This window comes from Cynara cardunculus, assembly GCF_001531365.2.
Source record: "Cynara cardunculus var. scolymus isolate 2C chromosome LG 11, CcrdV1, whole genome shotgun sequence".
NCBI classification, from domain to species: domain Eukaryota; kingdom Viridiplantae; phylum Streptophyta; class Magnoliopsida; order Asterales; family Asteraceae; genus Cynara; species Cynara cardunculus.
Window position 1 is genome coordinate 16,227,285 of NC_037538.1, and position 26,988 is coordinate 16,254,272.

Sequence of the window (26,988 nt, forward strand, 5' to 3'; positions counted from 1 at the left end):
AGTAGTGATAGGAACAGACAAGATATTTGCAGCCATTCTAGATAAAATTCGGAACTTGTTTGATTGTTCCTTCCACCAAGATAAGACATTAAATTTGTAGTCTTGACTAAAGAAACACCCCTCTTCTAGATACATATCAAGCTCAGATTTCACACGAGTTACCGACGTCTCCCAACTAAAAACATCTAACAAAAGTTCAGATAAACCACTAGATCTATCATTTCCTTCACGAGTATTTGATCCAAATTTACATTCGACACTTTCATCCCCAATAGAAGAAGAATACATTCTCACATATTCATCAAAAAGCTCATACATCACCTCTTTGACTTTACTAATATTATCCCGAGCTACACTTAAAGGAAATATTTTAGGCCATGCAATCTCTATAGCCCTCATTTTCAATCTAGGGTCTAACACGGTCCCTATTGACATTAGCATGTTACATTCCCCCCAATATTTATCAAATCTCTCTTTCATGTGGTTTACCATACTTCTAACAAAATCATCATTCGTCTGAGATTGTTTATCCAACATAACTTTAATCCTTTGTACTTCAGCAAGAAACAAGTTGGAAGTTGGATATTCAGAACCAGATATGGAGTTAGTAGCATCTTTAAATATTTTCAATATATCGAGCAATTTTGCAATCTTACTCCATTCCTCTTCAGTAGGGCAAGAAGTAGAATTACGATCATGCAAAGAATATCGAGGAAATACCTGTCTAAACTTGATGGCATAATCTAGCATATCGTATGTTGAATTCCAACATGTCTTGCATTCAAGAACTAACTTCCGATGATTCATGTTGTATTGGCTTACAAGTTCACCAAAACGCTTAAGACGTGCTTCACTTGAGTTCAAGTAATCAACGGTATCATGGACTTTCACAATAATATCCTTCACTTGTTGAAGACCATGTTGAACCATAATGTTAAGAATGTGGGCACAACATCGGACGTGAAACAATTTTCCACCGCAAATAAGCCTCCCATTTGATTCAAAATTATCCTTCAAAATTGCAATACAAGAATCATTTGCAGATGCATTGTCCACADAAATTGTGAAAACCTAACACGAATACACAAAGATTAAGTTTTATTAGTACACAAGTCATAAATAAAATAAAATACATATATACACTAATTTATTAACCAAATTAGAACTTACTTTGTCCTCAATTTCCCACTCCCTTAGGCATGTTAAGATGCAATCAGCTATATTTGCACCTTTACGTGGAGGAGGCAAATGAACAAAGTTAATCACCCTCTTTTGAAGCTTCCATTCAAGATCCACAAAATGAGCGGTAATCACCATATATTCAATTTTTTGTGACTTTGACTTCCACAAATCTGTAGTCAAACTTACTCGTTCTACTTTCTTGAACAAATCTTTTAGCCTTTTCTTCTCCAACTCATAGACTTTGAAAGCGTCTGCTTTAATAGTAACTCGGGATACACGGTTCCATTCAGGTATTCCCCTTTTCATCATCAAATTAAATCCTTCCTCCTCAACAATACTGAAAGGATGCTCATGCATAGTGATCCAATGGGCTATCCCCTCTCGCATCTTTAACATGTCAAGTTTACCATTATTTAAAGCACTAACAAATCCAGATTGATTTGTACCAGTGCTTGAATCAGATGGCAAAAAATTAATCAACTTTTGTTGTCTCACGTGTTTCGCTTTCATAACACAAGATTCCAAATGTCGGTGCATATGGGTAGTGCTCTTAGATTTCAAAAGAGAAAGAGGAGTTTTACAATACTTGCACCTTACTTTCCATTGATTTTTTATCATTTCAGGATCAAAAAATTCATCCCATACTTTTGATCTTCTTGGTCTTTTAGAGTTATGAAAAGGATTATTATCATTCTCAGCTTCTTTATTTGTGGTGTTAAGGGGGGGGGGGGTTCACAAGGCTCTTCATTAACCTCCATTGACACGTTCTCCCCTTCATTTGACCCTCCTTCATCAACAATTACATGCAAATCTTCATTTGAAACACCAACAACCGTGGAAGATACTTGTGGTCCACTAGACATCTCTAGAATTGTAAATGTTTGGTCAACAATCATTAAAATACTTCATTAAACAGAGAAAATTTAACAGAGTTAAGGTAAAAGACAAGTGCAACCAGGTGCAAGCTTTGAAGGTTTTCTTTCAGTTTGCCGTCTTCTAAAACATAGCGATTCAAGTGCAAGATTTGTAGTCAAGTCAAGTTTCCCCATATCAAGGAATAAATTTTTTAAAGAAACTGAATGTTCCCTACAACCCTTAAGAAATAAAACAAGCTAATTCTTAACTATCCACAACAATAATAATTCTATTAGTGACGAAAATTGCAGGTACAGGCATGGTGATTGCAAATTCATATAGGAATCAAAATTTAAACATACCAAAAATAATATCCACAACAATAATAATTCTATTAGTTACTTGTAGATGTGCAGTAACCAAAAAGGAATCAAAATTAAAAACAGAAATCAAACAAGCAACCAAATTACCAAACACAGTAAACACATATTTGTTCCCATAGATGTGAAAAATGTTTTAACTTGATTAGAGCCCTGTTCAAATAACATATCGGCTTGTACCTTCATGGTCGTGGATAATATGTTTTGACTTGTAGATGTTTTTAGTAGAGAAAATAACATTAGACCTTGTATCTTTGCGGATGTGGAGGGAGGAGCCGAGGAGCCAGGAGGTGCGACGAGGTCAGACTGGTCTGGAAGCGACGAGGGAGGGAGAGCCGAGAGATGATTGATGACGGAGAAGAAGACGGGTGGGGAGCGACGACGCAAACTGGTCTCAATTCTGGTATCTGGAAGCGATGGGTGATGGCTGATGAGGGAGGGAGAGCCAAAGGAGGAGGCAACCTGGTGAGGGAAAAAAAATTGAAAAGTGAAAAGTAAAAAGTAAAAAACCTAATTGTGAAAGTTGAAAAGGCGGAGGTTGAGAGAGGGAGACTAAAATGTGTATATTTTATAAATTATATTAAAAGAAATCATATTAAAATCACATTAATATTATATTATAAATTAATTGTTATTAATTTTTTATATTGTATATTTTATAAAATGTATTATATAATTAATTATATAAAAAATATATTCGAGTATTTCACGAGCCTATCAAGTCGAGTATCAGATAGCTCGGCTCGGCTCGTTAGTATGTCGAGTTGAGCTCGAGTTCGAGTCGAGCTTATTCGAGTCGAGTGTTGACCGAGTCGATTTCGAGTAGCTCGCGAGTTGTCTCGTCTCATTTACACCCCTAATAATAACATATTTATTACCACATGTATATTAATTATCCGGCCAAATAACAATTTTCCTTTGGGCCAATCACTATTCGCATAAATAACAAATATACTCATCTTTATACCTTAAAATAAATTAATTGTCACAACCGAGGTTACTTTGTCAACTATATTACGTCAATCAATTTATTTTAAAATACAAGACAATTAAGTGCAAAAATAATAAAACAGTTTGGATCTTGATATAATTTTACTCCATCGAAACTAATGTTTCAAACAATCTACACTTAATCTCAATGGGAAATATTATTTATTTCTTAATAGCCCAACTAACAAACAAAAATCCTCCGAAAGCCATAACATAATCTTTATTGAACAAAAGAAATTATCCTAAACAAAAAAAACTTCTTTTCCATTCACAACAACGAATAACAATAATAAAATATAACAATTGTCATGGTAGTAATCAGTTTTACCAAAAAAAAAGTACGTAATGAATACATAGGCATCCAATATATAATGTTGTTCTAGACATATAAAAGATCCAGATTATGAATATCACAAGAATTTATATGGATATCACAAAATATATATAAACAATTTATACAATATATGACTGTCAAACTTGAGTTCTAGAGAAACGAAAAAACGATAATAGTCACGAATCTAAAGAACAATAAACGGCGGCAAAAATCTCAAACCATTAATATCCATTAAAAAAAATTCATCCATCCCAAATTTTTTTTATTCGAATCATTGGCGACAAAATAAAATATCCTTTTAAATCCCCATAGCAAAATGATTCACCTCACGAAACAATTATACTACAAAAAACTAATTGTTTCTAATAATTTAATGTGAAAACCTGGCTCTGATACCACTTGTTGAATCAAAGATTATCACAATGAATTATTAAGAACATATGAATAAGAATACGCGTACCCGTCTCCATTAGTTAGGCTTGAGTATGAAACGTAGATGCGAAATTACGGCTTTCCTCAATGCAAAATTCTTGATGTTCTTCCAATGGGAAGAGAATGAACGTATTGATTTTGGTGTGTGGGAAAGATAACCCTAGTCGTCTTTTTATAGAGTTGTAATTAGGGTTCCCATTAAACCCTAATTATAACCTAATGGGCTTCCTCTCTTTAAGTCCATACCAAGTTGGGTTCTAATAGGCTCTCTTTAATTAATCACATAATTAGCCCATTACTTAAATAGCGTAATATAATTATATAATAACATGTAAGCCCACAATTATTATTGAATTTATAAATAAATTCCAACAAAACCAAGACATCGGGTTATTTCGGTAATTATATAAAGCAAATACGTAAAATACTACAAAAATACCGATTTTCTAATTGTAGGGTCATTTTGGTGGTAACTTTCATAAGTTCAAATAATTAAAACCGAGTCAAAAATTACATTCTATAAGTTTATGGAAACTTTCTGAAAGTTACTATTGTTGAAATATATATTTCTAAAACACCAATGGTTATAATGAATATTATCGAAAGTTGTAAATAAATAACAATGAAATAAATTAAATATGTTGTACTAATAAAACAAATAACCTCGTAGTTTGGATTGTTAGGGCCTTGGTTTGTAGCATATGGGCCACATATTTGAACCTGTTATCATGCAAAACCCATATCTTTTTTAATCAACCCAAACATACAGGGTTATTGGGTCGAATCTCGACCCGTCGATCCGGTCGCAACCCAGAAAGGTAGCAACTAGGCTGCATGTTTTTTAGCTAAAAAATGGCTCGTTTCTTGAATTTCTTCTTTATTATTTTTGCACCATTTTGTAGAACATATTTTCCTAAAATTTCGATATAAAAAACAACAAATTTCATCATATATTGGAGTTCCAAATTTAATTTAATGTTTCCATAATTTTAACCAAAACCCAAAAAAACTTTGAATCATAAAATCGAACCATATAAAAAAGAAAATATAAGATTTGGTTAAGAATCTCACTCAAAATTGATGAAAACCGAGAATTTTGATTCTGAACTTTGAACTCAGATTCTCTCTCGATAGATGCTTATTTTTTAAACTATTCGAGCCAAAATTATCCCCAACTGGTGCTTTATATTTATATCCCAAGAATTTTGGCTTATTAATTGACCAAATCGGGCCAAATTGCGATTTTTAAGCTGCAAGATCGTCATTTCTAAACAGAGATGTATGGTTGGTAGAACAAGTCCTCAGACTATGGACCTTATGACATCACCCCCTTTAACTATTAAATAACATCATTCAGCCCATTCCTTTCACAATTTTTGATAAAACTTACACTTTTTACCCTTGAATCACCATTCTACTTCAATTTTGGTACTTTCTTATTATTATCTCGATATATATATACATGTATATATATATATATGAGAGTTATTGTACAACCTTTGACATTCATACAACCAATACAATCCCATCTCATCCATCCAAACTTGAATCTATGGTTAGGAAGCATTTGATGGCAAAAATGAAATAAAAAGGAAAAACTCAGACATGCGCTTTATAGAATCAAGGCATTTAAGGGCAAAATTGGAATAGTGAAATTCATGCTTTTCTTTAGACGTGGTACGCTCAGGATCCGATTGCGATAATTGCTCTCTAAGATCAGCCATTATCGAAACAGTTTGGGTAGTGATCGGTGAAGAAATTGGGTTGTATACAAGAATAGATGGCAAACAAAATTCAGCCTGATATAGTCATTGCAGGAAATCAAGGTAAGAAATTGGTTGATTGCATTTGGTATTATGATTTTATAAACCCTAAGTAGTGATTTTTCTATGAATCAGTCCAGAAAAGGAGCGAACGAATTATGATCAAGAATTTTTTTCTCTAAGTTTAAGAATACTGCAACAGATCTAGTTGTTCTAGACGAAGAAGACATTGATGATTTTGTAGTGAAACCACAAGTAGTTCAAACTGATGAACGAATTCCTTCAGAACAAGAAACAAGGGCTTTAGAATACGTTAAGGATTAGTAAAATGGCACATTTATTGTTACCTTACTCATTTACTACTCCAATAATGTAATCGAATTAATCTTGTTGCATTGTTCACATTATGTGAAATGACACCTTTTGTTGGCCCAATTTCTAATAGTAGAACAAGGTTAAAGAATTGAAAATGAGCGATTGTAGAATTTGATGGATAGAAATCGGCCGCTTTCTTTATTGAATGGTAAATACAAACTTTCTCAAAACCCTAATCGACTCTCTTGTGATGCTTGTGTGTTTCTGTGTTTTTTATATGTTAAAAAATCGCATCTATTGTATGCCTATATCACCTCTTATATAGAAGATATTTACAAGGAAACTGAATCCTATAAATATGGAAATAATTGTTATTGTAAATGGGATCAACACCATCCTTCTTGATTCCGATTGCATTCACTTAGCTGCTCTGAGGATTGTTGTCCATAGCATGGACCAACCAGAGGAGTAGCTCATATAGAGGAACAAATCATACAGAGGAGCTCTATATCTATGGAAGACCCAGAGGCTCTGCATGTACAATGCAGAGGCTCTATGTATGAGCTTTGTATCTGAGTACTTGGCGTTTAGGAGCAGACGCATGTCTCCGGTCTTCTTGTCCTCTATATTCGAGTACCCGTGCTCTAAGTCTGAGTACGCTTGCTCTATATTTGCTCTATATTTGAGTACCCGAGCTCTGGTCGCCCAGAGAGCCTCTTAGTCATCAAGAGAGCCTCTGTGTGCTCTTCCAGACTTAGTCATTTTAGCTCAAGAAATCTCTGAATTTTCATCCTTAGCTCGGATTGTTTTAATAAAACTTTCAAATTAATTAGAACTAATTTTGATCATAACAATCCCCCCAAAGTTTTATAAAGCAAGCTTATTCATGAAGCCTTCAGGTCTTCTCCCCCTACTTTCTTTAAGAAAGATTTAGTGTTATTGGTATGGAAGCTCTCCCCTAAACACAACTCTTTATTCTTCAGTTTCAACTTTCAGATGAAATCAGGTGCAATGTGAATGCAGCACCACCTATTGCACATAATGTATCTTTAATCTGCAGAAAACTCAACACATACTTTAAATCCCAGAATTGTCACTCGACTCCACAAGCAGCTAATTCATCCAACTAAGAGATATATAAATGTGTGAATTTCTTGACAAAAAGTGCGACCAGTCTTATAACAGAGAATCTTTCATTAAATCGCGAGTTGAGTAGGAATTCAGCTTCAAAGCTTGATCCAATAGGGTACAACCTGAATAACCAGAGTAGACACCATAGAAATTGAGAACTGGAGAGAAGAATCATCATTAATCTTATGGCTTCAAGAACAACAAGTCAAATCTTTAAAAAATTGACGATATTGCTGTTGATGCTTCTAAGGGCAAATCTTGAAGAAATATCACCTTATTCATTTAGTATAGAATGTCTATTTCAAAAGTGTAAGTAAAGAGTCTCTTGCTCTAATCAAGATTACTTAGTCTAGAAAGCTGCCTGGAACCAATAGCTTAGATACAAAGATGTTACCCGGATACAGAGCTCTTGCTAAGAGGAAAGAAGATCAATGACTACGCATCAAAAAGCTAAGGATTTGATCTAGAGCTCGACTCAAGACACAAAGCCTCTGCACTATACATGCAGAGCCTCTTGGTCTCCTAACTCTTGTGCACAAAGGTTCCACGGCGCATCTTATCCCAGTCCGACACGTTTCCAAACGGTTACTTCAATCAAGCAACGTGGAGGCAGATGATTGGTGAACGCGTTGACTTCTCCTATTTCCTAAATTATAGAAGATTTATTTTCTAGGATTGCCTATAAAAGGATATTTCCTCCAAGGAAATAGGTTACCAATTATTACCATATTGAAGACGCGCTCCTTCCAATTTGAGAGAAATAGTTTTAGCACTTGTGAGAAATTAGCTAGTTGAGAGATTTCTGTACACACACTTGTGCATGTTCTTGGTGTTCTTGTTTACTCTCAATAGCAATTCAAATACAGCCGACTGGTTCAATACTTAAAGTATTTTGTGTCTTGTTCATTTCTGCTTAACAAACTAATTTCATAGTTATTGCTTCCGCTCATATATTGACTCAAGTTGTGATTATTAGTGCAATAGAGAATAAGGGTTCCTACAATTGGTATCAGAGCCTTCTAATCAGTCTATTGATTAGTTGGATCCAATCCATAAAGGATATCCTCTTTTGTTTGTTTTTTTATCTTTTTGAAATTGCTTTTAATTCTAGATCTCAAATTTTTTGTGAAAATATGTAGATCTCATTTATTTCTGTGAAGATAATCGTATTTGACTATTTCTCCAAGTTTTCGTTCTTTAAGTTCTATTTTCTATTCTTCGAAGCTTCTAGTTTGTCTGATTTACCCTTTTCTTGAAAGATGTCTGATCGGGTCCGTATTCACACACCACCGACTTACAACCAGGACCAAAAGCAAGTATACAATTAGTCCCAATATCGTCTTTCAAATAATAAAGTGGTACAAGTACCGGATATCGTCCACAGGGATTGTAGTAAAAGTTTAGATGAAAGTAATATTAAGAAGATGATTTCAGAAGGCGAATTTGAAGACTTTGATTTGAACAGAGTTAACACAACAAAAAATTAACAGGAGATAACAGATAATAAAAACAAGCCAGGGTGTATGACTTAGAGTGAGATGTAAATACTATTTCTAGTAGACCAATGCTGTCAAAATGCTACAACATGAAACCATGCTGACAAATTGCTACAACATACAATTAGTAACAACTATTTTCACCATTTATTTTAAAGGTATTTCTCTCGGACTTCACCAATGCACTGATATAATAGCTTTCAACCCATATCTCTATGAGGTATGCGAACCAGTGAAAGTGACAAATGATGTCCTCAAAATATATGGATATACAAATCTTTGTTAAAAATCACTCTCTCGAGTGGATTCCCATATCATTCAAGTTGACGTGTTTTGAATAGCTCATCTCTGAGTCCATTCCACTTTAACACTTCAAAGTAATCAACCTGTCGAGAATTAACAATTTAGAAAATACGAATAACAAATCTCTTTGTTAGCAACTCTCTCAAATCTACTTCCCATATCATCCAAATTGACGTGCAATCAATGGCTCAACTTAGAGTCCATGACACTTTAACACTTTTCAGTGATCAACTTGTCAAGAAGTGTCATTGGTTTTATAAAACTTGAAATGAAATAATGAAACATTGTTGTAACATAAAAAGGGCTACCTTATTTTGATTTACAAACTCACCCTTTCCATCATACACCCGAGCTAAGAAATTTAGCTACTCATGACGGAAAGTAAATTGCAAGAAATATAAAGTACGATAAATAAAGACATAAAAATAAATAACGGAAAGTAAATGACGGAATATAAATGATGGGAAATAAAATGCAAAAAGCGTAATAAATAAAATGACATAAATTAAAGAGCAAGTAAGCGTAATAAATAAATGATGGAATTTAAAGAGCAAGTAAATAAAGAAAGCAATTTAAGGAAAACTTGAGATTAGCCAAAAGTTTACTAGTATTTCTAGAGAGAGAAAGTGTTCTTCAAGTAGTAAGACTACTACTTGAGAAATGGAGGAGAGAATGATCTAAAATATAAACCCAACATCTCTATTTATACTAAGGTAGAGATGAGGGTATTACAGACAATTCACACAAATTAGTCCTAAAGCAACCATTAATACAATAAAGTAAAATTAAGAGTTTCAAAGTAGCTAAATTAGCCAACAAGCTCCAGCTAATAAACAGCTGTCCTAAACATAAGAAGTCTTTCAAAAGTCAGCTCTAGTCTTGTCGGTAAACTCCTAGTCCTTTTTCTTTTATTTCTCCACCATCAGGTCATGCTGCCACATTGCCTTAGCATCAAACAACTTCAACCTTTCCAAAATAAATCCAGATTAGTCCAATATCTAACAGAAATAGGTAAATCATTCATTTTAGCTTTAAAATAGAGAAAAGAGATAAAATGACTCAGAGTTGGGATATAAATGGAAAATGACCTATCTAAAGGAGAAGAAAATGGTGTTCTAAGCACTAAATAATTAGTGTGTATCACACCCCCAAACTTAAACCGTTGCTTTTCCCCAAGCAACCAAAAGACAACTAAAAATGACTCAATTTTAAAATTTTGCAAAAAATGGCAGTAAGTGCACACACATGTTGATTATATCGAAAATGCAATATATAGCTTTCATAAATCCCAAGTAAGCATATTCTGCCTAACCATTAGTATGAACCATAATCTAGCTTTATTTGCCTTTTGTTATGCTCAACACATCATATATCTAAGATCAATAGGACTTGTAAGTAACTGGTTCACTCTTATTTGACATATTTTTTCTCTCTTTGCCTTTTCTCACCTTTTTGCATCAACATTGACTTTTTTCAATTCTTGGCACTTTGTGCTCTTTTGTTGACTGCATATACACCTGCCCCAATGGGACATTTTTGGTGTTTTCGATCTTAAACATGGCATTAAAGCTTTAGGCACTTTGTGCACTTTTTGTGTTGTTTTGATCAATATAGTCATGATGATACCCTCCCCCAAACTCAAAGTTTTCAATGTCCTCATTAGAAGTATATAGAGGGGGTTGTTTATGCTTTGGCTACAAATGGCTAGAAATTGAGAAAAGAACAAAGGTCTATATCCTTTCTTAGATGAGCATATGATGTGGATACAAATGTTTTCCCAAGCAAAACGAGCTAGTTCTAGTGATACCAAGTGATTAGAAAATGTAGCTGGACTACAAGTATTATTATGGCTATACATGCATATGACATTTATCAACAAAAGTGTTCCTTGCGAGAAAAGAAACTAAAAAGTGTAAAAACAATCCCAGACTCAAAGAAACAAAACAAAATAAAACAAGAAGCTAAAAGGGAAATGATGGAACCTGTCCTATTCCTGAAGAGTAGGTGAAGTGGAGCTGCCTTCCTTCATCTTCTTGCAATCATCCCTTAACCTTGCATTTTCCTCAAACAACCTTGCATTCTCCTCCTTGAGAGCCTTCATCCTCTTCCCTAGCTTTGCACTAGTCTTTGCCTCCAAATCAGCTTTGATCACTTTAATGTCACATCTGGTGTTCTTCTCTGTTGCCCTCACCCTCTCAACCAAATCAACCTTTAAACTATCAATTTTGTCAAGGAATTCATTCCTTTATTCCAAGAGGCTGTCCATAAGACCACTGTTTTAGGCTAGCAGATCTTTCATTGTCCTTGTCATCCCATCATGCTCATTCTCTTTCTCACCTGTTATGAAACTCAACAAAACTAACAACCTTTCCACATGAATGGAGTTGTCAGAAGTAGTCGGTGATAAATAATGTCTAATAAAACTTATCCAAACATTCTCATCAGGGGACAAATTGGCAGCCTTAAAGGTTTTCAACATGAAATGAGTGTAAGGCTCCCAATCAGTCTCAGGCATTCCAAGGAAAGTCATGTTCTCAACCACATATGCCTCAGAGGCCGTGTGCAAGAGTGCATTATTCTCAAAATCTATGTGAGGTGAAAGACCAAACAATTTTTTATGGCTTTGTCAAAAGTAGACACCTTTCTTTGCGGCTCTATGGATGTGAAACTATTATCATGGATGATTTTATGTTGACAAAAATAAGGACTAATCCTCTTTTGGTCGTCAATGGTCAATCCCATAGTTTTTGTGTACAACTTCAACATATCCACCAATTTCTTTTCTTGATGCTACTCTAGGGTAGATGATATGATGACAAAAAATTTGTCTTCTTCTCCTAGAAAACATACTTCAAATGAGATGGGAGTTGCTTTAACTCTAGGTCAGGTGGTGATACTATTGATTGGGTGGAGTTCTTTTGCTCACTATTTCCCAACAACTCAAAAACAGTAACATCAAATGGGATACTCTCATCCTCTCTCAAATCTAACTCCTCAATAGTCTTTTCCTTTCTTTACCTCATCACTATCCTCTTCCTCTAACTTACAGACCTCTTTAATTCCTTCTTCATAACACATTGCCTCTATTTCAGTTATGATTGAGCACTTCTTCAAGTAATCAGGGTACTTTAAGGAGTTAAAGACATTGAATGTGAATTTTTGGTCCTGAAGTCTCATAGTCAGCTCTCCTTTCTGGATATCTATAAAAGTTCTTCCGATGGCTAGGAATGGTCTCCCTAATATGATAGGAATGTCCTTATCAGCCTCAAAGTCTAAGATGATAAAATCTGCCGGAAATATGAACTTGTCAACTTAGACTAAAACATCCTCAATATTTCCCTTAGGGTACGCAATGGATTTGTTGGCCAATTGAAGTGTAACAGTGGTAGATCTAGCTTCTCTTAGGCCTAAGGTGTTGAAAACAGATAAGGGCATAAGGTTGATACTTGCGCCTAAGTCACACAAAGCTTTCCCAATTTCCTTCCCACCTATAGAACAAAGAATAGTGAAACTTCCCGGGTCTTTAAACTTAAGAGGTATCTTGTTCGTCAGAAGTGCACTACATCCTTCAGTAAGAGCTATAGTTTCATACTCGGTCAGTTTCTTCTTCTTACTTAAGCTGTCTTTGAGAAACTTGGCATAACTTGGCATTTGCTCAATTGCTTCAACAAGGGGTATGTTGATATGTAATACTTTAAATACATCCAAAAATATCTTAAATTGCAGTTCTTCCTTCTGATTCCTTAACTTTTGGGGAAATGGGACATATGGAGGAACTGGTTTTGTCACAACTTTATTTGAATGTGTTGAGCATGATGAGTCATTTATGCCTTGGGTCTTGCTCTTACTCTCTTGTGGTGTGGATGGGATTTCAACATTCATCTTAGAGGTCTCTACAACCATACTCCCTTCTGACTTTTTTCTAGTGGCATCTTCAGGAAACAATAAATGGTAGTCTGATCTTAGGGGGACAGTATTGGTGACCTTAGATGATTGGTTTTCTAATGGTTTTGGTGGGTTTTCAATAACAAGGGCCAATGTTGTAGCATCAGCTTTTGTCAAAATTGGTTCACGATCTTTTTGTACTACCTTTGTCAATTCCTTCCCACTTCTAAGGGTCACTGCTTTAACATGTTCCTTTCCTAAGGCTCTTGGGACTTCTGTGTTACTAGGCAAAGTACCAAGGACTTTATTGGTTTGATTGAGTGCAAGTTGACTGACTTGGGTTTCCAGATTTCTGATAGCAGCACTTTGCTGATTAAAAAGAGATTGATTCTAAGAGTTTTGTTGGGTTATCAAAGCTTGATTTTGAGCTTGAGCTTATGCAAATAACCCTTTTATCATTGCTTCCAAAAAAGATGATAAATCAGTCTGTAGAGGTGGCTTGTTTTGAAAAGGTGGTTGAGTAGTTTGAAAACTTTGCTGATGATGATTATGAGAGTAAGAACTACTTGCATGCTGTTGGGGTTGAAAATTAGAGGTTCATTGCTGCTTATGAACAGGTGGATTCAAACTTGGACTGTTCCAAGAGAAATTTGGGTGTTGTTTCCAACTTGCATTGTAATTGTTGGTATAGGGACCAGATCCATTATGAACATAATTTATGGATTCAGAATTATGAGGGCAATGTTCATACGAGTGCTCCCCTCCACAACAAACACATTGCAATGAGAGGACTGCTGGAACAGGTGTAGTAACAGTTGGCTACACTCCTTGGCCTGAAGTTAGGTTTTTAAGCATGTTGGCCATGGAAGAGAGTTATGCTGTTAATGCAGTGTATGCATCTACATCATGAATTCCGGCTGTCTTCTTTTGCGGTTGGGCACATGGATCAGCCTAGTGTCCATTGTTTGCAAAAATCTTTTCAAGGATTTCATACCCTTCATTGTAGGTACTAGATGTAAAGGCTCCTCCCGTAGTCGCATCGAGCATCTGTTTAGCCATGGGACTTAACCCATTGTAGAATGTCACGAGTTGAATATAGTAAGAAATGCTATGGTGTTGGAATTTTCTTAACAACTCTTTAAACCTCTCCTATGCATCAGGAACAACTTCATCGTCCATTTGTTAAAAAAGACAGATTTCATTTCGGGACTTAGCGTTCCTGGTGGGTGGAAAATATTTTTGTAAAAACTTTTCGGCCATATTTCCGCATGATGGTATAGAACCTGGTGGTAATGAATTAAACCAAGACTTTGACCCGATCCCGTAAAGAAAATGGAAATAAAGTAAGTCTTAGAGCATCGTTAGACACTCCCGGGATCAAGAAGGCGTCAGTAATTTTCATGAAAGATTTTAGATGTGAGTGAGGATCTTCCGATGGTAATCCTGCAAATTGCCCATTTGTTTGTAACATATGGAACATGATCGGTTTAAGCTCAAAATGGAGGGCAGTCATATGAGGTCTAATTATCCCTGAGTTCAATTGCTCAAAGTCAGGAATAGCATAGTCCATGATTCTTCCATTTCTAGAGTTTGCAAGATTAATTATATTTGGAGTTTGAGCTCTTGGATGATCATTATTTTCAGATTCTGTGTCATTATGTCCATCTTCATGATTTGGTGGCCATTGTTGAAAAGGATGTCCTGGTGGGTTTTGAAAAAGTGGTGCATTTGGTAGAAAAGGCTGAAATTGTGGTATTTGACCAAAGGCTGGTGGATTTTGAATTGGTACATCTTCGTCAACTGAGGGAGGTAACGCCATATTAGGATGGAGTAGAGCAGAAATTGCTCTTTGAGCCCTTCTTCTTTGGCAGAATATTCTCTCAATATCCGGATCGAATTCGAGAAACTCCCCGTGGTGTATCCGTGGCATACACCTGCTAAAAGTAGATCAAACGATGTTATAAAAAAGCAAGTATACAATTAGTCCCGATATCGTCTTTTAAGTAATAAAGTGGTACAAGTACCGGATATCGTTCATAGGGATTGTAGTAAAAGTTTAGATGAAAGTAATATTAAGAAGATGATTTCAGAAGGCGAATTCGAAGACTTTGATTTGAACAGAGTTAACACAACTAAAAATTAACAGGAGATAATAGATAATAAAAACATGCCAGGGTGTATGACTTAGGGTGAAATGTAAATACTCTTTCTAGTAGACCAATGCTGTCAAAATGCTACAACATGAAACCATGCTGACAAATTGCTACAACATACAATTAGTAATAACTATGTTCACCATTTATTTTAAAGGTATTCCTCTCGGACTTCATCAATGCACTGATATTATAGCTTTCAACCCATATCTCTATGAGGTATGCGGACCAGTGAAAGTGACAAATGGTGTCCTCAAAATATATGGATAAACAAATCTTTGTTAAAAATCACTCTCTCGAGTGGATTCCCATATCATTTAAGTTGACGTGTTTTGAATGGCTCATCTCTGAGTCCATTCCACTTTAACACTTCAAAGTGATCAACCTGTCGAGAATTAACAATTAAGAAAATACGGATAACAAATCTCTTTGTTAGCAACTCTCTCAAGTCTACTTCCCATATCATCCAAATTGACGTGCAATCAATGGCTTAACTTAGAGTCCATGGCACTTTAACACTTTTCAGTGATCAACACGTCAAAAAGTGTCATTGGTTTTATAAAACTTGAAATGAAATAATGAAACATTGTTGTTACATAAAAGGGTCTACCTTATTTTGATTTACAATCTCACCCTTTCCGTCGTACACCCGAGCTAAGAAATTTAGCTACTCATGACGGAAAGTAAATTGCAAAAAATATAAAGTACGATAAATAAAGACATAAAAATAAATAATGGAAAGTAAATGACGAAATATAAATGATGGGCAATAAAATGCAGAAAGCGTAATAAATAAATGACGTAAATTAAAGAGCAAGTAAGCGTAATAAATAAATGACGGAATTTAAAGAGCAAGTAAATAAAGAAAGCAATTTAAGGAAAGCTTGAGATTAGTCAAAAGTTTACTAGTATTTCTAGAGAGAGAAAGTGTTCTTCAAGTAGTAAGACTACTACTTGAGAAATGGAGGAGAGGATGATCTAAAAACTAAACCCAACATCTCTATTTATACCATGGTAGAGATGAGGGTATTTTAGATAATTCAAACAAATTAGTCCTAAAGCAACCATTAGTACAATAAAGTAAAACTAAGAGTTTCAAAGTAACTAAATTAGCCAATAAGTTCCAGCTAATAAACAGCTGTCCTAAACATAAGAAGTCTTCCAAAAGTCAGCTTTAGTCTTGTCGGTCAACTCCTAGTCCTTTTTTTTTTCTATTTCTCCACCATCAGGTCATGCTGCCACAATCCCTCAGCATCAAACGGCTTCAACCTTTCCAAAATAAATCTAGATTAGTCCAATATCTAACAGAAACAGGTAAATCATTCATTTTTGCTTTAAAACAGAGAAAAGAGATAAAATGACTCAAACTTGGGATATAAATGGAAAATGACCTATCTAAAGGATAAGAAAATGGTGTTCTAAGCACTAAATAATTAGTGCGTATCAATGTCCAACAAATCCTAGAACTCGATGTATAGTGCTGGATCCCTCACTAGACTTCCGACTCTTATTAGAGATGAATATCCCTAGTGGAAGATTCAGATGATAAACTTCTATGAAGGTCTTGACCTGGACTTGTATGAATCTATCAATCATGGACCCTATGTGCCTATGACCGATATTCCCAGGGTTCCTGGTACTGGTACTACTGCTGAAGTTCCTGCTATTCGTGCTCCCAAGGATAGAAGGGACTAGGATGATGAAGACAAGCGTAGGGTTGAGATTGATCAAAAAGCCAAAAGGCTCTTGATCATGGCACTACCCAATGTAATTTTTCAGACTCTCGGTGCTTGTGATTATGCAAAGGATCTATGGATAAGCTAGCCAAACAGCTTGAAGGAGGTATTAAGATGAGAAAGAATCGCCATGCTCAATGCTTACACAAATTCAAAAGTTTTTAGGCTCTTCTTGATGAGTCTCTAAAACAGACTTATCATAGGTTCAATACATTGATCAACAAATGTAAGAAATGTGATGTGATAAGAACCCAGGAAGAGAAAATTATGTTGTTCTAGAAAAGATTGAATGAAAAGTGGGCGAATCTCTCTATGTCTTTCTAGGCCAACAAAGATTTGGAGCAATGGACTTTGCACGACGTATATGGAACTTTGCAAGCACAAGAAAAGGAGGTGCAAAAGAAAAAAGGTCACTCTAGGTGGACCTCTGGCTCTAGTCTCTGACTCTAAAGAGGCTAGCTCTGCCAAAGCATCCAAAGAAAAAAGGGCCAGAGAAGAAAGGTGGAAGGTAAAGAAGGCACTTGTTATGAAGAGTGAGGAAGAGAACAAAGCATCTAGCTCTGATGACGATAACATTAGTGCCTTTGCACACTCCTTGGCTCTCATTACCAAGGAATTCAAAAACAAGTTTGGAAGCAGGCATTTGACAGAAAGGGTTGAGATGACAGAAGTGAGAGGTACAAGGAATGTGTGTATGAGCCCAAGAACCCTCCTCAACAAACCATGAAGAAAGAGGAAGAGCTACCAGAGAAGAAGAAGCAGAGCAACAAATGTTTTCGTTGCGGAAGACCCAACCATTTCTCTAAAGAGTGCAAGGATCCTATGGTCAAGGATGAACTATACTATAAAAATAAGTACAAGTACAACGAACCTCAGAGGAGCCTCATGGCTGAACAGGAAAATTGGGTCTCTAACTCAACATCTGATGAGGAAACCCAAGCACACTTCTGCTACGATGATGATGCAGAAGCATTTGGATTCGAATATGACTCTCAGGTATGTTCTACTTCTGAATCTGTACATTCTAAACTTGAGCAAAGTATCTCTATGCTAACAAAAGATTTTTCCAAACTCCAACAAAAGCTTTTGAAGGACAAATAAAAGAGAAAAGTAATTGAAAATGAAAAGAACTTTTTCAAAAGAGAGACAGAGGTTCTGACTGTCGAGAAGAAGGAACTCTATGTGAAAAAGGAAAGGATTTTAAAAAATAAATTTCCCACAGAGACAGTTTTCAAAATAGAGTGCTCTGACTGAAAAAGGCTATAAAAGAGAAAGAAAAGGAGATTGTCGAAAATGAGCATGATAGACTAAATTATTTGGCTCTTAAAAATTATTTTCTAAGGGAAAGGGAATTTATACACCAAAGCTTGCAAAGAAATGAGCTATTGATAAAAAAAATATCAAGATGCTCAGCAGATGTATGAAAAGATCAATTCTCAATAGGATAGACAGGGCTAGGTTATGTTGACCTGGACCTAACCTTGAAGAAGAAAACGTCTCTTGAATCTGTCTTTCGTTTAGGAGCAGAACAAAAACCTAACTTTCTTACTCTGGATGAACCATCTCCTTTTAAAAGATCAAGACCTGAAAATGGGGCCAGAGCAAGAAGGCTCAAATTCAAAAACACCTCTTACTCTTCTATAAAAAGTATGCATGAACCAAAACAAGTAGATTTCGAAAGCATAAAGAAGAAAGAAGAAATTTTCAGTTTTGGCAACCATAATCAAGAGTTTTTAACTCCAAAGGATGATGAATTCAAAACTGAATCAGCACAAACAAGGGACAGAAAAGTTCCTGAAGAAGATTTTCTCAAAATTCTTGATCTATGCTTATTGAACGAGTTCACAAAAAGGTGAGACTAGTTTTTGAGCAAGATTTGCTTGAAGCTCTGGATCACTACTTTGTCTCTCAACAAAATAAAAACCAGAGGAGATTTCCAAAAAAAACTTTTAATGTTCCTCTTCTATGCAAAAGGATGAAGAGGGTTTCGATATCTATCCAAGGGAATCTCAAGATTCAAATCAGTAGACATATCTCTCTGATGATGAATTTTTCAACCAAAACTCAGATGACATTCTTCAATCTTCTAAAATACTACAAGGGCTCAACAAAAAATCCAATATTTTAAGTCTTAAGCATGATTTCTCGACTCTGACTCTGAGCCAGAGGAAGACTTGAATGTAGAGCGTTTTGAGACAGAGATAGTGGTGCCAGGACTAGACATTGATAAACTTCCAAATGGGATCCCTCTTAAAGCTATCCCAATTATGGAGCAGTGGAAAAAGGTTCCCATGTGTCATGATTTCATGGATACGTGTTTGAAAGCCAAATCATGTCTTGAGCTAGAAAAGGAGAAAAGAGCAAAAGAGCAAAAGTCTAAAGCCTCTGTATCAAAGTCTTCTGGTTCAATCTTTCAAAAGCCTATACAGTTCACTTGAGAATAGAAAGGAAAGGGGGATGCTAATGTTAAATCTAATCCCTCTTTTTTAGAGGATCCTTTAAAGGCTAAGGGAAGGAAAAAGAACAAGAGAGGGAAACAAGAGAAGACAAAGGGCGATTCTAAAAATCAATTTGAACTAGATAGGAAGTTCAATCAAAAGATTAATACTAGGAATGATTGTAATAAAAACAATTCCAAGTTTTATGAATCCAATGAATCTTTTTGTCATAAAAATGGGTTCATAATTGCGAATGTCTATCTTTGTTGCGACAATTAAAACAACACCTCTCAAGTCCTAACTGCATTCTCTTTGGGTCATCCAAAAGAAAATTTCCAAAAACCCAGAAGAAGCAGGCTTCTAAGGCCATACTTGGCAAACCAGTTGTGTCTGAAAAACTAGGTGCTAAGTTAGAGCCTTCGCCCAAAAAGAAATCAAAGTCTCCTAAGACTAACTAGAAAGGACCTATTATGAAATGAGTACCTAAAAATCTTTAAATTTGTTTTGCAGAAACATGTGCACACCTAGTACCTTGATTCTGGATGCTCAAGACACATGACTGGTAACAAAGAGTTGCCTTCCTATTTCAAAGACAAATCTGGAGGAAATGTAACCTTTGATGACAATAAGCAAGGACAAATCAAGGGTTATGATGTTCTCAACAAAGGTAAGGTTTCTGTTACAAAGGTTGCTTATGTTTATGGGCTAAAGCACAATCTGCTCAACATAAGTCAACTATGTGATTCTGGCTACAATCTCAACTTCCAAAGGGAGTCTTGCTCATTGATGTCAAAATCTGGTCAAGAGATGCTAAGAGCCGATCGCAAGGTGCAATATGTATCTTATGAACTCCTTACCCAGAGATAGTATAGAGACCATCTGTCTCATATCTAGCAAGAGTGAAGAAGCGTGGCTCTAACATCACAAGCTGTCTCACCTTAACTTTCCAAATATTGAGAAGCTTGTTAAACACAAGTTGGTTGTCGGACTACCTATAGCAAAGTTCGAAAAAGATCATCTTTGTCCTGCCTGTGAGATGGGTAAACTCAAACGAGCCTCTCATAAGGCAAAGACTGATGTTTTTTGTGTCAGACCTCTGCATATGCTTCACGTGGACCTCTGTGGCCCAATATCTGTACAAAGCATGTCTGGCAAGAAATATATCCTTATATTTATTGATGAACTTTCTCGATATACTTGGATTGAGTTTGTAAGGAAGAAACCAGATGTTCTAGAGATGTTAATAAAGCTGATGACCAAGATTCAATTTCTTCTACAAATCAGAATTCAAAAGCTAAGGAGTGACAACGGTACAAAGTTCAAGAATGCAAAAATGGACGAGTACCTTGCCAAAGAGGGAATATCCCAGAACTTCTCGGCTAAATGGTGTTGTGGAAAGGAAGAACAGAACCTTAGTCGAAATTACACGAACAATGCTTGCAGCCTCTAGCCTTCCAACCCATTTTTGGGCTGAAGCTATCTCGACCGCATGCTTTATGCAAAATAGAGCAACCATGGTCAATAGACATTTGAAAAACTCCTTATGAACTCGTCAACCAGAGAAAACCTAACGTTAATTTTTTGCACACCATTGGTTGCAGATGCTTCATCCTCAATGACTGTAAATGTAACACACCACTTTCCACATTTCCATATAAACATGTACTTCATATATTAATAAATACAAATACACCACTTTCGTCCCACTAGTACAAGAGATTAATAATACATAATTTACAACTCAAAAGTTCCAAAATAATCTTCTTATACATCACATGTGTCAAATAACAGGTTGATCTTCAAAATAGCAGGTAAGCACGATAAGAAAATAATCACATTTCCCCCTTCTCCTTATCCCTGGACCCAACCGGACATGCAATGCATATTTTTAGAACACAAAATGAAGGTTAGACCATGAGGTCTAGTGAGAAAACCCCTTCTTTGCAATTACATGGTGAAGATGACCAAAACCTGTTTAAAAATCCTCATGGAACATCCGACCACTTTAATAAAATATCACTTCAGGAAAATAACAACTGCAAGTTATAAAAGCATTTCTTACCACAAAGGATAATGTACCACTCAAGTTCTTTCAACATTCAGAAACAACACTTAAAGCTCTCAAGTCTCATCAGACTAGAGCTTACAGTCTCAACCTCGCCAAATCATACAAAGAATACCAACCACCGGTGTTCTTGGTTATTAATATAAGCTTTTAAAATAAGAACAATTTTAAACTTAACTGAATTAAATAATAACCAAAGACCCTCCGGGTTTTATTTCAAATGTCTACTCTTTTGAATAATCAAAATAGGATATCTGGTATCTCAAAATCATTTGAAACACAGGCAATTAATGCCTCCGACTATAAGCCATTTTCCCTTCTCAATGACATCATTGTTATCATTTCAATAAGAGAAATATTTCCAAGTCTTCATGTCACAAAGAAATGTTGAGTCAGAATTATCTCATCTTACGGATGTGACAACAAGAGCTATAATAGTAACACACACACACACACAAATGCCACCCTTATCAAAATGTACACCTCACCTTGCTATGCCACCCTTATCCTATGGTAAACCTCTCCTTGATATGCCACCTTTGTTTCCTCATTAAAGCTACAAATAAACTATAGTTTTAGCCAATAATGTCCTCAAAATAGTTCCATATCAGAAATTCTATCTTAAGAACTTTCACAATTCTTAATCCACTTTTCTATCTAATCTCAATATTTCTTTCAGAAACAGTTTTCGTATCTCAACAGTTTTGAAAGAAACAACAGTACCTTTCCTCAAATTAAATCAACATTTGAAAGATACCAGTTACCCTTTTCAACATAAAACAATTTTAAAACTGTTAAACAACATATTGGACAATAACAATTTTCATCGTACAAGCTTTGGGCGATGACTTCCGCTCATCGACCAACTCCATGACCGATAACATATCATCGGACAACACTATCAGGATATCATCTCATCGGACAACACTTCAAAAATAAGAACATACTCATCGGTCAATACTATGTCCGGTAACGTCGTCACCGGTCAACACTTTGTCCCGAAACAACCTCACAGGTCAACACTTAAAATTCCAAACATTAAACCGTTCAACATATGGGCGATAAAATGCCTAATCTGGACAACTATTGTCCGGTAAAGGCATTCACCGGACAACATTTCATCCGCTAAAGTCCTCACCGGACGATGCGTAAATTACACAACTCCCTTGCCGGTCAAGGCATGACCGATAATGGACTCTCATTGGACAACATTGTGTCCGATAACAAACCCTTATCAGACCATGCATTGAGCAAGAACATATATACAATATACATACAACAACAGTTCAAATTCATGAAAACCAGAATTTTACCAACAACATTTATAAGCTAAATTCAAAAGCTGTTTTGTAGAAAAACTCACCTTATGAAAGCAATGTTTTGAAGAAGAAATATGCACACAAAATCACAGCTTTTTCAATCTTTTTGAAAAACACACATAGCTCTTTCTTTTCTCACCCTTTCTAAAAATGGTAGGAAAACTTTCCTCTTCCAACTTTCTCACTTTTATACTTGCCATAACAGGCGGTTGAAGAAATATTATTATTCTTTTCCCTTCCTTACACACATGCACATATACACCTTATGCATGTACCTATGCATGCACATAAAAAATATGCACATAATCTAATAATCATTCACATGCATGCATATATCCACATGATTAACAATTAATCACATACTCAATAATACGTAACCATTTAGTCAAATCGTTAAATCTAAGTATAAACAACCCGGTTATCACAGTAAACATCTTGGGCAATTTTGACAAGAAGGCAGACGAAGGAAAATTCCTTGGATACTCTATACATTGCAAAGCCTACAGAGTCTTCAACCTCAAAACCAAGATGGTCATGGAGAGCATCAATGTCTCGTTCAATGATAAAGAACTTATGACTTCAGAGTACTCCAACTCTGAACTCAAGCTAAACCATGTGACTTCCAATTCTCTATCGAAGTCAAAGGAATTGGAACTCGAGCAATTATTAGAAAACTTCTTTGATGATGATGTCATCTCTGGGTGTGCAACCAGAGGTGCCTCTGCATGCGTTCAAGGAGAGCCACAACCTTCAGGTACATCAATCTTTGGCCCTTCTAATGCCTCTACTCCCTCTTATGATCTTGCAGATCCAGAACTAGAGCTTCACAACTCTACATCATAGCCGAGTCCTTCAGAGCCAGAGATTACCATCTCCGTATCTGAACCTGGTCCCTTTATACTACAATCTGAAAGGGAGCAAGTAGATCCATCATCACCCATAAGAGACATATTGGCAAACAATCCAATTGAGCAGGATTTAAGAACTCAACCTATTAGAACCCAACTTGTGAAAGTGTAAGTAAGAAGTCTCTTACTCTAGTCAATAGGACTTAGCCTATAGAAGCTGTCTGGCTAAGAGCTCTCATGCAGAAGATCAAGAACCAGAGCTCTTACTCAAGAGTGAAGGTTCCATTCATACAGAACCCACGCTCTATTCCCGTGGACACTCGAGCCTTGTACGCCAAAAAGCATAAGCGCTTGACTTAAAGCTACAACTCCAAGACCTAGAGCCTCTGCATAGTACATGCAGAGCTTCTGCATATGCAGAGCCTCTGCATAGTACATGTAGAGCTTCTGGCTATCTTCTCCATGGAACGCGCACGTGTTAGCCTAGACTTTTTCACAAGCGTCTAACAGATTTAAGGCCGCTTGACCAGTCTGCTCTGCTTTTCAAGGGAAGTCAAAGATAAGGATGCAAACCAGTCAGCTCAGAGTTTCACGCCTACTTTATAGCATAGTTTGTTAGACCTAGGCCTATATAAGGAGGCTTCCGCCTCAGGTTTAAATACCTAAAGGAACCGACTTACACTATATGCATTTTTCTGTGAGATTACGTTTGTACTTCAATTATTCATCTTTTATCAATAAAAGCATTCGGCATATTCAAGTTTATTCACTGTTTTACTTTCGTCTTTGAATATTCTGATTAATCATTCGAGATACATTGTTTGTTCTTAATTCTCATCTTACATAAATTGTGTTTCTGTCAATTAAGAGTATATGGGTTCAACAATTGGTATCAGAGCCTGCTAATCAAATTCATTGATTAGTCGATAGATATCCGACTGGATTCTACTCTTAATTTTTCTTGATTATTCGTTTTAAAAGAATTTTCACTCTTATTTTTCTTGATTATAAAACGTTTACTTTTACGTAATCTGAAAATCATTTTTCTGTCGATTATCTTTCTCGTCAGTTTTTCTTCTCAAAACTTTAATTTAAAATGTTGTCATCTCAATCGTGGAACTCCATGTATAGTGTCGGTTCCCTGACAAAAGCTCTGACTCTCATTAGAAAAGAATATCCCCAATGGAAGATTCAGATGATAAATTTCTATGAGGGTCTAGATCTAGAACTTTATGAATCGGTTTTAAATGGCCCATACGTCCCTACCACCATCATACCTCGGATTCCTGCTGCTGATGATACAATTGAGATACCTGTCGGGCGAGTACCCAAACTTCGTCGTGACTGGAATGATGAAGATAAACGCAGAGTGGAAGTGGATCAAAAGGCCAAAAGACTTTTGATTATGGCACTTTTCAACGAGATTTTCCAATCACTCGACGCGTGCGACTCAGCCAAGGATTTGTGGGATCAACTGGCTAACCAGTTGGAAGAAAGCATCAAGATGAAGAAGAATCATCGTGCCTGATGCCTGAACGAATACAACATCTTCCAGGCACTCCCCGATGAGTCTTTAGAATAGACTTATCACCGCTTCAATACTCTGATCAACAAATGTCGCAAATGTGACGTGATCAGAACACAAAAGGAGAACAACATGCTCTTCTTGAAGAGATTGAATGCAGAGTAGGGAAACCAAGATCTGGAGCAATGCACATTGCACAATGTGTACGGGACTCTGCAGGCTCAAGAACAAGAGGTGCAGAAGGCAAAGGTCGCTCTGGGTGGACCTCTGGCTCTTGTCTCTTATTCAAAAGAGATAGGATCAAGCCAGCCATACAGAGAACGGAGACCCAGAAAAGAGAGAAGGAAGGGAAAGAAGGCTCTCATCTTGTAGAGTGATGATGAAGGAGACAGAGCTTCCAAATATGAAGACGACGACATAAACGCCTTTGTGTAATCCTTGGCCCTGATCACCAAGGAATTCCAAAGGAAATTTGGAAAGAAGGTCTTCGACAGAAGAGGAAGATAGAATGAACAAAGCAGAGACAGAGCTTATGACAGAAAGAACCCTCCATCTGTTTCCAACAAGAAGGAGGAAGAGCCATCAGACCAGAAGAAGCAAGGGGTTCGATGCTTTAGATGCGGGAAGATGGGGCAGTACTCCAAAGAGTGCAGAGGCGCCTTAGTGAAAGACGAATTGTACTATAAAAATAAGTACAAGTACAATCGAACACAAAGGAGCCTCATGGCAGAATAGAAGAACTGGGTCTCTGACTCCTCGTCTGAAGAAAAAGACCAAGCAAACTTCTGTGGGATGGCTGTTGAGAATGACAGAGAAGAGTTTGGATCTGACTCCGACTCCCAGGTATGTTCCATCTCTGGCTATTCTCACTCTGAACTGGAAGAGAGTATCTCTACTTTGACTAACGATTTCGTCAATCTACAGCAAAAGCTCTCTCTCGAAAAATCCAAAAGAAAATCTTTGGAAAAGGAAAAATTATTTTTTGAACGAGAGACAGAGCTGCTCACAGTAGAGAAACAAGAGTTAACAGTGGAAAGAGAGTGCTTAGAATTAAAAGCGGCTATTAAGAAGAAAGAAACAGAGCTTCTAGAAAAGGAAAGAGACAAATTAAACTCTGAAGCCCTAAAAGACTATTTTCAAAAGGAAAGAGAGTTCCTACACCAGAGCTTACAAAGAAAAGAGCTCTTGATTAAGAAATATCAAGATGCTCAACAGGTGTATGAAAAAGTAAATTCTCAACAGGATAAAGCAGGGATAGGTTATATAGACCTAGACCTCACCTGGAAGAAGAAAAATACTCTTGAATCCGTGTTTAGGTTGGGTGAAAAACAGAAACCAGATTTTCCTATTTTGCATACAGCTTCACCGTTTAAAAGATGTAGGCTTGAAAGTGGAGCCAGAATTCCAAAGTTGAAGTTCAAAAACATCTCTTACTCATCAAAATATGTGCCGCAAGTTGATTTAAAATGCATACAGAAGACAAACGAGATTTTTTGTTTTGTCTCTATGAATCTCGAACATCTTAAAACTGAAAGTGAGGTTGTCAAACCTGAACCAGATGAAATCAAGAGTTCATCCACAGGAAATTTTCTTAAAACTCTGGATCCAATTGATGGATGACTTTACAGAAATGATAAGACAGGTTATCGAGCAAGACTTGCTTGAGTGCTTGAATTATCCTCCTAAAGGTCATGCAGATTCTTCTGAGTGTAACTCCTCGGATACTTTTGAAAGTCCCACAAAACAAAAGACGGACGAAGCTTCTAGCTCATGCATACGAGAATCTCAAGTTCTTAATGATACCTTTGTATTTCGATATTCACACAAGGATTTTCTTG

The 26,988-nt window shown here is 36.2% G+C and overlaps 1 non-coding gene across 1 annotated transcript; it reads left to right on the plus strand.

The window, feature by feature from the left end:
* The first annotated feature begins 14,171 nt into the window (after window positions 1–14,171).
* On the plus strand, window positions 14,172–14,278 carry LOC112522314. The gene has a single exon (XR_003070149.1). It is a non-coding gene; the product is annotated as a small nucleolar RNA R71 (small nucleolar RNA).
* The last annotated feature ends 12,710 nt before the right edge of the window (window positions 14,279–26,988 follow it).